Source organism: Pinus tabuliformis, chromosome 8 (assembly GCF_031772625.1).
Source record: "Pinus tabuliformis cultivar Carrire ecotype Pingquan chromosome 8, CPIR1, whole genome shotgun sequence".
Classification (NCBI taxonomy): Eukaryota; Viridiplantae; Streptophyta; class Pinopsida; order Pinales; family Pinaceae; genus Pinus; species Pinus tabuliformis.
Genome location: NC_142294.1, coordinates 752915846 through 752931856, shown reverse-complemented (window position 1 = coordinate 752931856; position 16011 = coordinate 752915846). Strand labels below are relative to the sequence as shown.

Sequence of the window (16011 nt, the reverse complement as noted above, 5' to 3'; positions counted from 1 at the left end):
TCATGTCCCATGGAGTTGTAGCACCTATCATCAGCTGGCAACACTTGTTGTATAGTTACAACTGGTGTTGTAGCAATATGAAGGAGTAACTGTGGCCACATGGAAGAGTTACAAACACCGCCCTTTTTCTCCTATTTGGAAATATTAGTATGAAAGATGGCAATATCACAACATAATGCAATAGAATAAGTATAAAAGTGGAGAAAAAAGAGAATAGTCACACCTACACTGGAAATGGGATGATAATGGATGAGAACTACATAAGCAGGTGATGGAAAGTGGAAGAATGACATCAAAAAAGTTACAAATGGGTGTTGAAAATATGCTAATTTGGACACCTGCGAGGAATGATTGAGACAAAAAAGATAAAAATCTTTAATTTTTTTAAACTTGCAATATGAAAGAGGGGGTGGACTAGTTGTACTTATGGAATGGGGACCATCCAAAAATTGAGATTTTAAAGGTCCCTATGTCTCTTCAATCTCTTGAGACAACAAAGTTGTGGCTTGAAGAACACCTTGTACAGGTGTTATCACTAGAAAATCTTGAATATGATGGGAACTCTAAATAAGGGCATCATGTGCCATAGATACTATTGGAGAGAGAGGCGGAGAGACAAAATAGAATGAGTCCTTCCTTACCCATTTTCTATAAGTCTTCCTCGGTGCAAGGTCCTTACAAAGATGACCATGTGCATGGCAGTGGCCACACTTGAAAGACCCTCCTTCATAATCAAGACCCTAATGTTGATTTAATGAACCAAATTTGATGTGAATGGATTCTAGTAAGCTAGATACCAAATTGAGCTTGACTAAATTTTTTGCCATCCCCATATAACTAGTATGAAGAAAGGACATATCCACCTTGTAATTGAAACCCATGGTGTTATCCATTTCATGGAACATATCCTCGAACAAAAAAATAAGTATTAAGCATGACAGATGAACCCATATATGAATTACAACCAACTTCTCAGACCTCAAACCAAAATCAAGTGAGCATTTCTTGAAGAAAAAGGGCATGTGAACCTTAATACCATATACGCTACAAGATTTTTTCCCCATCCTCCTTTGAGGAGGTAACCCAATGCAACCAAACCTTCAATAATATATTGTAGCAGGGTGTATACCTGAGCCAACATTTAAAAAATTGTTACCATTTTTCTAGAATTACCACAGACATCGCTTTGTTGGAAAACCTATCAACCACTTCATGTTTCTGCATCTTGTTGATTTCATTGAGTTCCACATCCATACCTAGTACTAGTCTAGACTAGTTTTACTTTCTCTTGATGTGTTTGCAGGTTTTTGGGAGGAAAGTCCAATAGGGAGGGCCAATGTGGTCACTAGATACGAAGGTGTCTCTATGCCACAAATAATTTCTGATAGAAGGATACTTCTTAAGAAACTAGGTTTGTAGGTAGGAGAGCAACAAGGGATGTAGTCATATGAGAGGGAAATTTTTGTGGTCATTCCTTATCTAGTGAGTTGGAAAATCCAAGGGAGAATGAGAAGAAATGTGAGGATCAATGGAGGAGGACAAAAGACAAGGCAGGGGAAAGTGTCCCTATGAAAGGAGGTGGGAAACAAGCCCCAATGTTGTCACAACATGTCATGGTAGAATGTGGGGCATGGCAAGAGAGTGAACGAGAGTGTATGTCATTCATGTCAGGCTACTTGAGCCTATGGGCCTAACTTAGTTTAAAACAAAACACGTAAATCTAGAACATCTGTTTTGTGAGAGGGTTGCTCTAAAGGCCTACACCAAATATTGACCCCCTTAGCAGAGGACGAATATTGAACCATTGAAGAGGGGTTGCACGACATGCAACTTTTTAGCCATAAGCCCTAGTTTCATCTTAGAGCTCAAGGTCTCTCTTCCTAAATATTCTTTCAAATAAATATCATTAAAATAATTACCTATACAAATTATATAATTTAATCAATTTTAAAAAAATTAAATTAAAAAATATACCAACAAAAAATTCACTTTCACAATAAATAAATAAATAAATTTATATTACTGAGTTTTAAATTTTGGTAATGTTTTTTTTGGTTGGGTATCTTTCAACCATTAATTCTCATTCAGGAGTACCTTAATAGGATATCCAATCATCACTTATTCATAGTTTTTTGGGATTTTTGTCAAATTGAAGGACATGGGAGTGTGCTTATTTAATATAATTTATTTGGGTGCATGCAACCACATGTTTGACCATCACTACCTCAAGATACCCCATGGCTTTATGTTGAATCCTCATGAAAATTGAACCTTAACCAATAATGAGAAACTCCTCACTTTCCATCATTAAATCCAAATCTTTTAAACAAACTTAAGTAATTTTAAAACAATTAAAATTGGTGCAATCTAACTAATAGATAAAATGGTTTTTTCCGTATTATTGAGTAGGATTGTGATTTCTTGTTATTTGACACTTGAATTTTTCAAATTAAATAGTATAAAATTATGATTCTTAAAAGTCTATATTGAATTTTGAAAAAATTGACCTGAAACATAAGCATACAAGACTATTTTATCTATTAATTAAACTACACTATTTAAATTATTTAATAAAAATAAATAATATAATCCAAACAAACTACACTAACCCCAAAATACCACCCTCCACCCTCTTTAAATATTCACTGATTAAAATTTAAATTATTAAATAAAAATAAGCAAGATAAAAATATTCACTAATTAGAAGAAGAATTCTTCAACCCGTCTAAACACTATTCCACATAAGATATTTTTGGTTTTAAATCTTTTTTTGATTTACCCATCTAAATCCATGGCTCATTATAAAGGGGAAGTCAATGATCACTATCTCAAATCTAAAGATCTATTGAATTCTTCCAAAATTTATTTTATAATTAGAATAGTTTGCTTTCATTAACACTTTTCTTTACTTTAAATATTCACTAATTAAAATTTAAATTATTAAATAAAAATAAATAGAAATGAAATACATTAACAAATAAACACCCCATATTTTTGGTCTTTTAGTAACATTAATTTGATTTTTATGCCATATAGTATTGCGGAAGAATTTCGAGACACTTTCACAAGGACGTGGAATTTAAGATTCCATCTAACATTTTTTGCTTTTAAACATATTCATGATGTAGATTAAGAATTATTCCACATCCCCAAAAAAATAATAAAACAATATTGAAACTAGAAATTTGATGGTAAACATTAATTTATTAGTTATAAATTCATGTTAGTTAAATTACAGGTTTATAGATAAAAGAGGTCAATGGTCACTATCTCAAATCAGAAGATTTATTACGTCGTAAGGCGTTTCCCTTTGAAATGAATTGCCCCAGCCGATGTCGTGTCCTATTGTTGACCATGGATTTGTGGTGTTAGACGAATGAACGAATTTTGATTGTTGATCCTCACACTGTCCTTTTGTCTCCCAACCCAATGGCCTCTCTGTCTTCACAGTTATTGTTTAGGGATGTTTCCTCCGGAGGTATGCGAGCTAGGGCTTCATGAGACAGAGTCAGTCGTTCACCCTAGCCACTCTCCGCGTCGGGACCCCAACCCTACCAAGCCTTTGCACCTCTTTTCAAACCCTTCTTGTCTGAAAAGTCCCTATCAAAGTGGATGTGCTCACTTGTTTGGCTTCTGGACGATCAGCTTCCCCAGCTGGTATCTAATGCTACTCAGCTAAGCACTCGGAAACTCAATATGAAGGCATAGTTTCTCTCATTCACAATAGATTCATTAAGAACAATGGAGCAGAGTGGGGCAAAGCACAACGGACGATCTCCTACTCATACACTCTACTTTTCTAGTTTCGTATATTAACTGTATCTCCAACAATCTTTTTCTTGCCATTGTGCTATCTGCGCATGCCATTATCCATGATGGCGCTGGATCAGCGCTCAACCGTGCTGTTGATATCAATATTTGTACTCGTCTGCTTCACACATGGGATTTCTGCTCAGAGGTCTTCTGGTTGGAAAACTCTTAGCGGTCAGTGTTTCTTGCCCTTCTTTCTTCTTCTTTCTGTTATGGTTTCTGATTTATGTTATGTAACTGGATTTAATATATGCGAATGCTTGATCCAATCACGCTTGCCTTCCTTGGTTATGTTAGAGCATCAACTATCACGTGCTCATCTGAATCCAGTTCTGAGATGCGCCTCCAGGTTGCAGAGTTGAGGTTGCTCTTTTGGGTTTTTGCAGTTGGTACGTTGGCCGTTTGCACAAATTAAATATGTGCATCTTTGTGCCTGATAATCTGTAGGGATATATCAAACCTAGGTTCAGATGGGTTTTGGTAGTATCCATATTCAATATACCTAATCTAGCATTTAGATTCAATGCACAAACGCGCGAACATAAACATGGTGGCTCACCCCACCCTCTCCACCTGCGCTGTAGAATGCTTTTGGGTTCACTAAATGTGCTAAGTCTATCAGTTGATGTTGGAATTCCGTTGAACATAGCAGCTTTCTTTAATCTCAAAATTAGTTTCTTGACCGCTGGAAGCATTCCTAAAATGATTGCCTGGACTGACTAGGTTCTTTTTTACCCTAGGTTCTTTTTTATGCGATCCTTTAGTCAAACAGCCTATTGGATTTTCAGAAATATTTACAGAGCAACAACAAATGAGGTGAATTAGTTAGTCATAACCAACGGAATGGAATGTGTGTGCATAATGTTTTTTACCCACTCATGATCTGCATTCGATTTTATATGAATTTCAGCTACAGTTAAGGGTGGATTTCTTGTGATAGTTACCCTGAAATAAGGTATAGCCCCTGAGGTTTAGGCATGTTCAATTCAATAGTGACTTCTTTGCAGTTTCGTCATGTATCAATCGAGGGCATATCGGTGGGTTTGGCCGTCAGTTGGGCTTTGCTATAGCAGAAAATTAGTGGAAGTTCATCATGGCAAGGCCAGGTTCAATACTCAACATACTCTGTTTCCGGTTTGATCTGAGAAACCCTCAAGTGCCGCACCCTAGGAGTATTGGTCCCATTCCAGCTAGACAGTCTAAAAAGAAAAAAGCAGTTGGTGGGTTTTGTATTCTTTCTAGAATACAGAAGGTGTCTGCTAGTTACGCCGTAAGGCGTTTCCCTTTGAAATGAATTGCCCCAGCCGATGCCGTGTCCTATTTTTGACCATGGATTTGTGGTGTTAGACAATTGAACGAAGTTTGATCATTGATCCTCACACTGTCCTTTTGTCTCCCAACCTAGTGGCCTCTCTATCTTCAGAGTTATTGTTCGGGGATGTTTCCTCTGGAGGTATGCGAGCTAGGGCTTCATGAGACAGAGTCGGTCTGTTTTCAAGTTCGGGTGTCCAGTCTTCGGCCTTGTTTCGTCTCAGGTTGGCTAGGTATGTGTTAATATCTGATTTTATGTGTATTTTCATGGCGCTCGTTTAGACGTTCTTCACCACTTTCCAGTTATTTTAGCTGAAATCCAGAGAGTTCCAGTTTTTGTTGCGAGATCTATTTTTTTCTTTCTTTGAAAAAAATGTCTGTGTATTCGGTGATGTTTTGGATTCAGGTAATTATCGTTTCAGACAATCAGATAAAATTCCATTTATTTACTCGAACTCGGTTTTTGTGACAATGTTCGTTAACTCTTTCCCTATAGAAAGTTCAGTTTTTTCAATCATTAATTGTTCTGTATCTGTTTCTCATCTCTGTTAGAAATTCGGTGTCTTTTCATTCTTTTAGTAGCTTACATCTGCACAGTTTCGTAAGTGTCTGTACTTACATTAATATAAATTTGAGTTGGCCGTTTAGGGTTTCGTTGCCTGTTCTGTAATGCCCTTTTTTTCATTGTGAATATAAAATTTTCTTTAGGGCAATATTCAGATTCCTGATAGGACTTTGATTTTACTTGGTTTGAATTTCATGTGCTATTTATTATTCTATGACTTTTGGTTAGTATTAATTGTATAGTTAGGGTTTGTTATATTCTCACGCTTTTGCGCATACTTGGTTTGTGATATGTGTACTTCTCAAACGTTTCAGTTCTATGAAGAATTTGGCTCAGAAATATTTTTGAAATTTTCCATCTCTATGTTCAATGTGCTTTCTTTACAGGTCTAAGGGTTCTTTTGAACTAATTGAGATAGTAATGTGTGTTTCATTGTAAGGACCATGTATTACAAAACGTAATGTCGGTGATGTACATTTATTAAGCTCCATGGTGTGGTTTGCCTCTCACAATTTTAATCTGTTTGATGGACAGTAGGTTTTAGGTTTTGAAGATCTATTGAGGAGTGGTATTTGCAGTCTCTGCTCTAGCCAGGGAACGAAGGACTATTCAATCGGCGTGGGTGTTTAGAGGGGAAAAAAGTTATGGATGAACTGGAGCATTTGCTACTAGAAGCAGTTGGTCGAACATCTACCAATGATGGAAAGCAAAACCAAAATCCTGCGAAAGGGAGACTGGAAGATTCTGATTCAGATGATGGCAGTGACTTGAAATACATTGATGATGATGATTCAGATGATGCTGGGACAACAAATAGGAAGGCTTCTAGGTCAATAATGCCCCTGAAAAAGAGATTTGATTCTAGTGATAAGGATGATGATGACAAGGGTCACTGTGATGATTCCGATAGCAAATTATCCATAGGAAGTGATTTATACAAAGATGATGAAGATAGGGAGCAGCTTGGGAAAATGTCTGAACTGGACCGGGAGTTGATTTTGGCAGAACGAGCAGAAGCAAGGGATAATTATTTAATGCGTAAAAGGGCTCACCAAAATGAGATTAGAAATCAACAACGGAAAGAAACAGGGCCTCCATCTTCACGGATGCGCTCTTCTGTGAAATCGACAAGGTCTGTAAAAGAAAATGCTTTGAGTGAATTGGTAGCAAGGCGGCAGAAAGCACAGGATTCTGACATTCAGCATAAGCGGAGAGATAATACTGGTTCATCTAAGGGGAGGGATTCGTCACCTAGTAGAAGAAAATCTCATGCGAGTCTGAGCCTTAGTTTTTCATCCTCTACAGAAGGAGAAGGAAGTGGAAGCAGTGGCGAAGAATCAGATAGTGATGGTGATGGTCCCTGCTCTGCTGACACTCCCAGCTTTGAAGATATTAGAAGCATAACAATAAGGAGATCAAAACTTGCCAAGTGGTTTATGGAACCATTCTTTGAGAATATCCTTGTGGGCTGCTTTGTAAGAATTGGGATAGGAATGTCCAAGTCAGGACAGAGTACTTAACATCTTTGCATGGTAAAAAAATTTGATGCGACAAACCTTGATAAACAGTACAAGTTTGAGAACCGCACCACATACAAGTATTTGAATTGTTTCTCGGGTAGCGAGAGCAGTGCAGCAAGATGGCAGATGGCCAGGGTGTCTGATTCACCTCCACTTGAGAAAGAGTTTTCAGATTGGGAACGAGAAGTAGAATGCAGTGGTGGTCGGATGATTAGTCGAGCAGAAGTTGAGGAAAATATAAATGTGCTAAAAAAGATAAATCAATTTGTGTATTCTGCAGAAACTGTAAAACAAATGTTGCAGGAAAAGAAGTTGGCTTCCAAAAGGCCATCGAATGTGGCTACTAAAAAGGACAGGGTTAGAAGAGAGATGGAGCTAGCAGAGAGCAGGCATGATTATTCAGAAGTTGAGAGAATTAAAGTGAGATTGAAGGAACTAGAAGTCCTTTCTCTTCAGAGCAAAAGCAAGGATGCAAAAGCCTTGATGCTAGCATAAATGAATAAGAAAAACAAGGCTAAAAATTTCAAGAACGCTTCTGAGATCAAGCCTCTAAACATTAATCTTAAAGCAGGTGAAACAGGGTATGATCCTTTCACTCGGCGTTCGACTCAATCTCAAAATTATTATGATACGAAGGTGAAGGTTGCTGAAGACAACACTGATGCGAACAAAGAGGCAGATGCAACCAAAGTAGAGGAAGCCATAGCAATAGAAACTGCTAAGGATGATGGAAAGCTTGTCGACACCGATGCTCTTGTATCAGAAGATGCAAAGGTGTATTCTTTGCATGATTTTGAACTTCCAATTTTACTTGCTGGACTGTAGAAGTATGGGGGTCCTCAAGGGGCCCCTTTAGCTTTTATGGCTAGAAAGCAGAAGATTGAGTCAGCTTGTGGAGTGCAAGTTCCTAGCAATGATGGAAGGAGGCATAGTCTGACATTAACTGTGAATGATTACAAGCGTAGAAGAGGCCTGCTGTGAAAATAAATAATGATATTTTCTCTGCTTGTTGGTTTCCCCATTTTATTTTTATATGAAAGATTTGGAAATTTCCTTTTGGGATTGCCATAAACATATGCAGAAAAGCCTTAAAGTGAACATTTTTGTAAATTGTTTCAAATTCTATATGTAGTGTGCCATTATAGGCACTTTAAAACACAAATGCAATAACCTGGTCAACCAAGGATTGTCTTTTAACAGTAGCAACATCATGGATTGTTGGCAAGCATGAAATCAACAGTGTGTTAGAAATATAGGCTGTATTTTCTTGACATCTAAATTTCAAGGGTGTTTTTTTGTCTCAACCATTCTGCTAAAAAAATGGTATATAATGTTCCAAAAGGATTCCTTTCCTCTAAGTAAAGCTATTCCACTGCAAGTTATCATGCAATTGGTGAAACGTGGCATTTTATGTTGTTTGAGATTGATGTTGAGTGATGCCTTTTTCTAAATTATTGTTGAAATATGTATTGTTTTTCAAATTCATGTAATAAATGCTATGTTTTATTAATTTCTGTTGTTGTAGTATAGTTTGCTTAAATGCTTTTAGAGTTGTGGTTGTTTTGTTGTGCTTAGTTGTTTATTATTGCTTTCGATTGATTGCAATTATATCTAATAAGCAACTATATTTTACATGGTAAAAAGGTTTGGCTGAATCGAGGAAAACATTCGAAAATCTGGAAGAACTTTGGTACAGCCAAATAATTCGGTTCAGTTGGGATTTGTATAGTCGATCTGTTGTTTGTCCAAAACTGAACCAAACCAAATCCTATTTTAACCCAAAAAAATCATCTTCCCAAGAAACCCTAAAGAATTCTTAAGAAAATGCATTTTAACTTTCAAGCCACCAATGAATATGTTATTTGCCCATTTCTTCTCCCTATCCCGCCAATGCCTGTCACTACTCCCTCGTTTAGGAGCTAGCCATGGGAGATTTCAGGAGACTATGTTGCTGCTGATGTCTAGAGAGGTTTGTCTATTCTGTTCATGTGTGAAGTCTCGAGGAGACTACATTTGTAGTTGGGACATTGTTGCCTGCACCTTAAAGGCCTGCTTAGACCTTCATAAACAAAGTTACACTCAAATGAAGCATGCCAACCGAGCCAACATACTAAATAAGTAGCTTCCACTAGGTATTTAGTCATATATTCTCTGTTTGCTATGTGCTTATTTAATTTTTATTTTTCAACTTGAAAGGGTGTACCTAATGTCTGTGCATATCCTTCTTACTTCCAGAACACCTAGAACAGATTACATGACCTGCATTATCAAAAGTAGAGTCACAACGCACGCAAACAAATACATACGCCCACCAAGCACAAGAAAATAGTGTGATGGCTATCAACTTTTTTAAATCAAACTTGTAATAATCTCAATAATAAATCTAATGTTCTTTAGAGAAGACCTGCTACTCTAGTTTTTGCTAGGTTTCGTACAGTTTATAGTGTATGATAAGGAAATACATTTCTTGAAGGGATTGCATCAAAAGGCTCAACGAACCTTTGAGCATTTTTGTAGGGGTTTATGTTATCCAATCATTAAAATTTTTGATAAAATTAGTCTGGACTATCCACATACCTATTTTTTTCAATAAATTTGAAGAAGTGCATGTTTTTGCTTTAATAATATGTATACTCCTAAATTTTCTGAACTGTAGTTTTATGGGCCAATTGTTTTCTATATTGTATGGTATCCACATTTGAATTCAGATTCTATCTTGATAACTATCATTTCTTAGTATGTTTTTATGAATATATTGCATTGTAAGTGTTCTTTCTCTTCTTACATTAGACAAGAGAATACGATTGTCTTTGACAATGTGAAGTTGTTGAAGATGCAAAAATTCCCTTGCTTTACATGAGCCAACTTGACCTTCAATAGAAACATTGTTGAACACAATGAGAAGTTTCATGTTTCTTTAGAGAGCATCCCAAAAGGCTTGTGTAATTCGTGCATTGTTTTGGTTGATGCCTTTCTGAGGAATCATTGAGACTCATCATGGTTTTGTGGTCCAATCAAAGCCTATTCAATACTCACCTTCATTGACTATATTAGTCAGACACAAACCTTGTCAAAACTCTCAAGCTAGTAGGGCTCGGGCACAATTTTAGTTCCTCAATACGGTGATCAAAGTCTGTCATCAACATTACAATTGCCTTCACGCATCCTTTTTCTAAATGAATCTATATTACATGTGCTTGAAGAACTAGCTTTGAAGTCTCTATTCTCCGACAATGTTCAGGTCTAAGTTCATGTAGGCAATTCTATGTTGAAATTATACTTGCATACCAGAATCTTATATTGGCGGAAGATCGTTACTCGAATGTCTGCCAAAAAAGAGCACCCATTCTGACACACCACCTATGCAGAGGAAGAAGCCTCACAAGTGTTTCGACTCCTTTTCTCTATCATGGTTGGGGAAGTAGCCAAGAGTAAATATCTCTGCAGGCATGAAGTCCAATAAAAATAATGTATAAGACATATTTGACAACCAACAATTGCATCTAAAATGCAAAATATGTTCTCGACCTTTCAGAAAATGTGGAGTCCAGCAGAATGTGAGGCCAGCACTATCATCGAAATTCAAACCAGATATGAATCTTTCAGTCTTACGGTATTATGGGACAATAACATTACTGATATATGAACTATATATCAAGCTTTCAATCCTAAAATATAAGTGCTGGATGGTTCATTGTAAAGCCTAGAAGCCTTCTTTCAAATGTAACAACTAGACGATGCACAGAAGTTGATGCTAATAGAAGTCTGTATGGAGCAACCAACCCTTAACATGGTGGTGGGCTCTTGTACGAGAAGCCTTCTTTCAAATATAACAACTGAATGATGCACAGAAGTTGACCAACCCTTAACATGGCGGTGGGCTCTTGTACGAGACTTAGTCAACCCAAATTCACCTCCTACACAAACTTTGATATGCTTCAAGCAAGAAATGCAAGATAGGTTATACTTGAAGGGGAAAGCAGAGGAAATCATGAAGCAATGGATTCACGTAAGGCAAGTACCTGGTCAAAGGCATCAAACAATATTTTTGATGGCTTCAAGGCCATGGTGATGAACTTGGAAGTTCCTCGACTCACTTCTCAGAGGACTCTCAACCAAAATATCCAAAGAAAAATGGACCCGCTTAGTATAAATGCTTTGGAGAATGCTTTACAAGTAGCTCTCGAGTTTGAGGCCAAAGCTTCAAAATAAAATGTACTAAGCCTCCACCAACTAAAAGCAAGGTTCTCGAAGCCTTATCTTTTAGAACTGTCTCTATTAGTAACTCAGAGCAACCTTTAAATCAGGGAAATGACAAAGGTAAGAAAAGGTATAGTAGTTATCATAAATATGCATGCATGATAGCTACAGGGTATTGCTCAAAAATCTTGAATAACGTAGAACCAGTGTTATTGGAACCAGACCGGAACTGGTGAAATCAGCCGGTTCGATCTTTTTGACACCCAAACGGGTCTGGTTCGAGTTCTAGAACTGGAAATGGCCATTTTGGTATTGCACTTGCTGGTTAGGTACCAAACTGGCCAATTCTGCACAATTTGATTAAAGATGTTCCAAACGTAATTATTTTTTAGAAAAAACCAAGAATTCTTTGAGTGGGGTAGCCTAATATTCAAGCCTATGGCTTTAGTATTGCTTATGCAATTCATAACATTACCATGAAATGACTTTGGATGTTTGAGAGTAGTTTTGACCTAATTGAATTTCATATGGAGAAAGTAAAATTTTGGATCTCACTCAAAATTTAGTAGACTTGACAACCCTTTTCAGGATTTCAACATTGTGGGGATTGCCACATTTCCATTGGATTTTGTTATGTATGAGGGTATGAACTAGTAATTAATCAAGAACACTAAGCTCTCTATGTACCTTAATGTTAGTGACATTGGTTGATGAACTCTTCTCTTAGAACCCTACTAAAAATGTACCCATCACTGAAACAAAATCTTGACTTAAGATGCTACTTTTTTTTCTATCTTATTTTAATGCTTAGAGGGTGATATTGATGATGGAGATCCTAATATAGACAATGATTTTGATTATATGTAGGTATTTGTTGTAACATGATTTTTTTATTTATTTTATGGTAACAATCATCTGGACCCTGTTTGTTGATGTTTTTTCTGTTTAGAGATGGATTGTACTACCCTGTTTGTTGATGTTTTTTCGGTTTAGAGATGGATTATACTTGATGCTATTTTTGTTATTTGCTTCTATAGGACCTAGATAATGCAAGGGCCACACAATTTCCACTGAAGCATCCACTTGGGTTAGACTCTATGTTTTGGATGATTACACAATAGATAAAATTGGCTAGCACTTATCAAAAATTCCATCCAACCACATAGTCGATGCTCAATCCTACTTTATATTTTCTAAGCACAACCAATAACTCCACGAGGATAACATGATCCCTATTTAGCAAATACATCAGTTGCCCGCTCAAATGGATGGTACCTATAATCATAGCCCTGTATGGATAAAAACTGATGACTACGAGTTACGTTGGCTCTATACATTGATGACAGTTTCTTTAGCTTTGCCAACAATCATTGTACTCTAGTATAGACTAAATGGACACTGGAATTTCCATTATCCAGAAGATGGAATCTTACCCAAGGCATTCACAAAAGTTGTTGCCAACCCACAACTGGTTGAAAATAATCTCCATCATCATAACAAACTTTATGCCCATAATATGCACAAATGGTAACACATGATACATCTCCCAAACCAACGGAGTCCAACTAAAGTCTAATCCGAGATCCTCCATTCTCAACACTTTATACATAAAAAAAACTTGTCTGTAATCGGCCTCTCTTTGCACTTTTTGGGGCAATTGCTAGTTATATTAAGTTACTTGAAAAAGCGGTCTCCTACAATGTATTTTAGGTATCAGAGGAGGGAAACAGTTATTTCCATTGATTGACGAATCATTTAGGCAATTTCAGTCTTGTAGAAAAGATTTGTGTTGGTTCAACTTGGGCCTGAAACTTTTTTGTTGTCATCTAATTAATGAATGCATTAGGTTGACCATAACAAAATATCCATTTTCAGAATACATATTATCATCCACCCTTGCTTTCAACAATGCCCATTCACATGTCCCTATTCTTCCCCACTCTATGCCTTACCACTCTATGCCTTACGGCGTTTCCTTTGCAACATAAGGTGAAAATGCTAATTAAATTTAAATTTATTGAAAATCTTCAAATTTTATTTGATAAGTGAGATTGTTTCTTTATCATTGACAATTTTCACTACTTTCAAAAGATAAATCCACCAAGTTTCATCCAATTTCATTAATAAGTTATTTTTTATATAATTCGTTATTGTTAGATTGAGAGTTTTGTGATTTATATTTGTAAATGAAAGTCTTTCAGATTAATCACATCATTAGGATTGGGTCCACGTTTCAAACCAACTAATGTGGTTCATCCTCAGGAAAAGGTGAAAAATCATACAATCTTTGAGAATAAATAGCAGTGATGCATCATAGCCCGTCAGCCATTGGAAAAAACTAGCCGTTGAAAACTAGCCATTGGAGATTAGGTAAAACGAGATTCAAAAAATGGAATTATTTGATATTCTAATTTTAGTTATAAGTTATTTAATATTATAATTTTAGTTATGAATTATTTTAGTTATGGTAAATTAGTAATAATAGTACTTATTTAATATAAATTTTATTTATAAATAGGTAAATGTTTATTATTTATTATTATAAATTTGGTTGTAAATTAGTATGGTAAAGAATAATCATCATTAACAAGATGGTTAAGAATAAACTTAAATATTACCAGCGATAGTTATTAGGAAATTATGGGAATATTAATTACTAGAGAGTTATAGATCTAAATAATTATATACTATAAAGAAAAAGGTAAAGAGGATTTATGATAATGAAGAAATGAGAGTTAAGAGAGATTTATTGTTATTTTATTTTACATGACATTAAATAACTTGCTACTCATTTGGAATAGGGAAAAAAAAAAAAAAAAATTACCAAAATTTTGAAGTTGGGTTGGTGGTAATTATTTCTTCATTAATGTTGGACATTTAAGTGACATTTAATGGCTAAAAGGTTGGTGTGGAAGAATGTGAATAGTCGGTGTGGAAGAATGTGAATAGTCGTAGAAGTTCAAAATACCACTTGCAAAAGGTTGGTGTGGACTAATGTGAACACTCATAGAAGTTCAAGAGACCACTTGGATATGAAAACCAAAAGTCATAAGATCATATATTAATATGTACCTATTTGTGGATAGAATGCATTCCAAGTTTATCTTAATTAATCTAATGTGACATGGTATCATAAGGAAAATATGAACAATTGCATAGAATCTTGGTTAGCAAACAATGCAGGAAGAGGTAAAAATGTTTTCGTCCAAATACAAAAAATTCCAGATGAATATATTCAAATTCTTATTGATGGCAATGTTTTACAAATAGCAATACCACACAATTTCTACACAAACTTCCCCTCTAATGGTATCATCAGTAACACTGATTACGATTTCATTGGCACCTTAACAAATGTTGATGAAACCAACAGTATGCATACAGCTTCTTATTTAATGATAACTTTGAACGATAAGTTAAAGAGGCTAAGAAGCCCTCGATTTTATTCTTTCAATAGTATTCTCGACTCTATAGTCAATGTCCATTGAGTGTGATGGGGAGGCCCCTGAAAGAGATGATGGCGAAGAGGAGGATGGATGGAATAGTGATGGCAAAGGGTATGTTATTGCAGTCAGCACAACTAGTAGTTACTTCTGTGGGAATGAAGGGCGACTGATGAACAATTATTTTGATGAGCTTATAGAGGACAAAAATAAAAGGTGCAAAGGAGAAGGAGCTCAATACGTGGGCATGCCCACAAACACTGAAGTGCCTGTCAACCATAACATATAAGATGACATTCTTAGGTGGTGTAAGGTGTATTCCTCCTCACACAATAAATGGTGTGTTCGATTTGAGGTTTAATTGACTGGAATTTTGTCGGATTACTCTTGGCATCACCATGGACATGTGTATGAGGCACTTGGCTTTTCATTTTCCACACCACTGGTAATTGAAGTAACGTTTCAACCCTTGGATACAATTTCGAAAGTACAAGCCTGGAAGCACAAGGGGTGTCACTAAGCAAGGTCTTTCAAGGATTATCGACAATGCACAACAACCTGGAATTTAAAGTCCCTCCCATCAAAAAGAAGTTTGTGTATAGTGATGGTGATCAAGATGATTTAGATCAACAACTTGCTAATTTTATTGATCTTAGTAAACCCAATCCAATGTATTTGTATGGTCTTCGATCTTTGTTGCCTCGAATTGCTAAAGATTTATTCTCTCGAGAGGAAGGTGTTGGAAATATTAATCCCAACTGTCGTGTTAAACACCTTGACATTATCCATACTTGTTAGGAGTATTTTTGCATGTTGAGTCTTTGTTTGAAGATGGAAGGAATAAAACCAGAATAGAAGTACTGCGCGAACCATTCCATAGCACATCACAAAAGTTAAGGAATTTAATGAAGTTTTTGGTGAATGCGGGCAAGCATTTCTTGTGTGACTATTGCCCACGCTCCACAAACACCTACGGGATTACTGTCCACACTCAACAACAACTACGTATTAGTTACTTGCTATGTCATGTATTAATGTAAAATTGTATGTTGAGATAAATGTGGATGTAAGTCATTTTATGAAAGAGAGTGAAAGAGGTTGGGAAAGTTAGTCAGCTAGAGTCTGTGAGGTAAGGAGGAGAAAATCATGGAGCAAATTTTGG

General features: G+C 36.1%; 1 pseudogene; it reads left to right on the top strand.

The window, feature by feature from the left end:
• Positions 1-5890: 5890 nt before the first annotated feature.
• On the top strand, positions 5891-8220 carry LOC149237773 (protein RTF1 homolog pseudogene; annotated as a pseudogene).
• The last annotated feature ends 7791 nt before the right edge of the window (positions 8221-16011 follow it).